General features: G+C 46.8%; 1 pseudogene; it reads left to right on the top strand.

Moving 5' to 3' along the window:
- The first annotated feature begins 417 nt into the window (after positions 1 to 417).
- Positions 418 to 535, top strand: LOC126210583 (5S ribosomal RNA; annotated as a pseudogene).
- Positions 536 to 3,753: the final 3,218 nt, after the last annotated feature.

Here is a 3,753-nt window from a genome sequence, read left to right as displayed (position 1 = left end):
TTTCGAAATGGAATGTCCCGTGCGCCTAGCTCCAAGTACCATTCCGTGTTCAAAGACTGTTAATTCCAGACGCGAGACCATTATCACGGCGGAAACCTTTTCACATGAAGCACCTGAGTAGAAACGACAACTCCGCCAATGCACCGGTCTTTTACACCTTGTGTATATGATATTACCGCCATGCATATCGCTATCCCATGACCTTTTTCTCACTTCAACGTGTTTGTTAAGAATAGAATCGGATACGTTGCGCCGTTTTAGAATTAATGATCATTGGAGTTAGCCAAGCAGGTCGTTGCAAGCGCAAATTAAAGCGGCCCGCCCGAGACGGTGTAGCCAAAATTGGTCTTCGTTTGGCTTCATAAAGCTGAACAAGAGAGCGATACAAAATTTGGAGATGCCACAGTAGTAAGTATAGGCAACGGTCTTGCCGCAGTGGATACACCGGTTCCCGTGAGATCACCGAAGTTAAGCGCTGTCGGGCGTGGTCGGCACTTGGATGGGTGACCATCCAGGCCGCCATGCGCTGTTGCCATTTTTCGGGGTGCACTCAGCCTCGTGATACTAATTGAGGAGCTACTCGACCGAATTGTAGCGGCTTCGGTCACGAATACCATCTTACGACCGGGAGAGCGGTCCTCCTATCCGCATCCTCCACCGAGGATGACACGGCGGTCGGATGGTCCCGGTAGGCCACTCTTGGCCTGAAGACGGAGTGCTTACAGTGGTAAGCATCGAACCCGAGCCTAAGGTTGACCGAGCGAGGTGGCTCAGTGGTTAGCACACTCGACTCGCATTCGGGAGGACGACGGTTCAATCCCGCGTCCGACCATACTGGTTTAGGTTTTCCGTGATTTCCCTAAATCGCTCCAGGCAATTGCCGGGATGGTTCCTTTGATAGGGCACGGACGATTGCCTTCCCCGTCCTTCCCTAATCCGATGACACCGATGGCCTCGCTGTTTGGTCTCTTCCCACAACACAGCCCAACCTAAGGTCGAGCAGTCTCGTGCGCTATCATCTACGCTATGAGAACAACTGACACAAATCATACCCGGCGGGCGGTTTGAATCTGCACGCGCAACGGCGTGATTGGCTAACTGCAATGCTAGTTAACTCGGAAACGGCGCATTGTATCGACTGTTTTTTCTCAGAAATTATTTCCCAGCGCTACTTACCCTGTAACACCCTTAAAAGCTATTCAGACTGTTTCTGACCATTTACGTTCTAACACGAACTGTTTATTAGAAAGTGAGTTTCATTTGCGCAATTTTCTGTTCACTGTAGTTTGAATAAGTCTCACTTCATTTGGAATTACACTGATGAACTTTACGGTAGGACCACTGCCCATTGTTGATTTTCTTCGCTCGTGGACTGGGTGTTGTGTTGTCCTCATCATAATTTCATCCTCATCACCGGCACCCAAGTCGCCCTATGTGGCGTCGACTGAAATAAGACTTGCACTCGGCGGCCGAACTTTCTGGCCAACAATGCCACACGCTCGTTTCATTTCCATACACCACCTTTGACTACCACAAGCGAGGATCACCATATAGTGTACCAAACACATCGTAATCCCATGACAGTTACGCCTGTCGTCGGAGAACAAGATATGGACGGCCTGCAACATTCTGTGTCAGACTAGCAGCAGTGTTGTTGTTGTTGTGGTCTTCAGTCCTGAGACTGGTTTGATGCAGCTCTCCATGCTGCTCTATCCTGTGCAAGCTTCTTCGTCTCCCAGTACGTACTGCAACCTACATTCTTCTGAATCTGCTTAGTGTATTCATCTCTTGGTCTCCATCTACGATTTTTACCCTTCACTCTGCCCTCCAATACTAAATTGTTGATCCCTTGATGCCTCAGAACATGTCTTACCAGCCGATCCCTTCTTCTAGTCAAGTTGTGCCACAAACTCCTCTTCTCCCCAATGCTATTCAGTACCTCGTCATTAGTTATGTGATCTACCCATCTAATCTTCAGCATTCTTCTGTAGCACCACATTTCGAAAGCTTCTATCCTCTTCTTGTCCAAACTATTTATCGTCCATGTTTCACTTCCATACATGGCTACACTCCATACAAATACTTTCAGAAACGTCTTCCTGACACTTAAATCTATATTCGATCTTAACAAATTTCTCTTCTTCAGAAACGCTTTCCATGCCATTGCCAGTCTACATTTTATATCCTCTCTACTTCGACCATCATCAGTTATTTTGCTCCCCAAATAGCAAAACTCCTTTACTACTTTAAATGTCTCAATTCCTAATCTAATTCCCTCAGCATCAACCGACTTAATTCGACTACATTCCATTATCCTCGTTTTGCTTTTGTTGATGTTCATCTTATATTCTCCTTTCAAGACACCGTCCATTCCGTTCAACTGCTCTTCCAAGTTCTTTACTGTCTCTGACTGAATTACAGTGTCATCGGCGAACCTCAAAGTTTTTATTTCTTCTCCAAGGATTTTAATACCTACTCCGAATTTTTCTTTTGTTTTCTTTACTGCTTGCTCTATATACAGATTGGATAACATCGGGGATAGGCTACAACCCTGTCTCACTCCCTTCCCAACCACTGCTTCTCTTTCATTCCCCTCGACGCTTATAACTGTCATCTGGTTTCTGTACTAATTGTAAATAGCCTTTCGCTCCCTGTATTTTAACCCTGCCACCTTCAGAATTTGAAAGAGAGTATTCCAGTCAACATTGTCGAAAGCTTTCTCTAAGTCTACAAATGTTAGAAACGTAGGTTTGCCTTTTCTTAATCTTTCTTCTAAGATAAGTCGTAGAGTCAGTATTCCCTCACGTGATCCAATATTTCTACGGAATCCAAACTGATCTTCCCCGAGGAGGGCTTCTACAAGACTGTCTGCCCATAGTGAGACTGAATTCCGCCTGCTAGCTTGGCGGGCACGTGACACCGTAAAGAAATTATATAAGTGGAGTAGAAACGAATAGGGGATCGCTCTATCTTCGATACGGGCCGCAAATGGAGAAATACGCTGACATAAGCGACTCGGACAAAGAGCAGATTGTAATGGCTCAGCACGTGGGCACGAGCATCTCGAAATCGGCGATGTTGGTCGGCTGGTCGAGTGCTATTGTCGATAGCATCTATGGAAAGTAGTTGGAGGACGGTGAAACCAAGAGCTGGCGACAAGGTGTTAGATAGCCACGCCTCATGAGAAGCCCGCTCTGTAAAGCGGGATACGTGGCGATATGTGGCAGGTCTGACGACAGAATACGGTTCTGTTTCACGGACAAGTGTTTAGAAGCATACTGTTCAGCGCACATTGTCTACTATCGGGCTGTGCAGCATACAACCCCAGCATATGGGGATATTATGCTCTGAGGGACGTTCACATGGGCTTCCTTGGGACCTGTAGTAGTACTGCAAGGCACCACGACAGTTCTGTTCTATGTGGACATTACTGCAGAACCCATTCATTCCTTAATTCTTGTTGCTTGCTCAGAAAGCGATGGGTTCTTCTGGCAGGATAACTGTCCGTGTTACAAGACCAGAAACGTGCCGGAGTAGTTCGAGGAGCATGACAGCGAATTCACGCTGATGTCTTGGCCACTAAATTCTCACGATCTGAAACAAAAGCTGTATATCTGGCACGCTACTGGGCGCCGGCTCCGCTTTCACCAACCACACCGGCCCATAATTTGCTAGAATTGCGTCATCTGTGCGTAGACAACTTACGCCATATATCTCCGGAAACCTACCAAGCACTTCTCGAAGCCATTCCAT

This window comes from Schistocerca nitens, chromosome 1 (genome assembly GCF_023898315.1).
Source record: "Schistocerca nitens isolate TAMUIC-IGC-003100 chromosome 1, iqSchNite1.1, whole genome shotgun sequence".
In the NCBI taxonomy this organism is placed as follows: Eukaryota; Metazoa; Arthropoda; class Insecta; order Orthoptera; family Acrididae; genus Schistocerca; species Schistocerca nitens.
The sequence above is the reverse complement of the archived record's forward strand: the minus strand, read 5'-3'. Positions and strand labels throughout refer to the sequence as shown.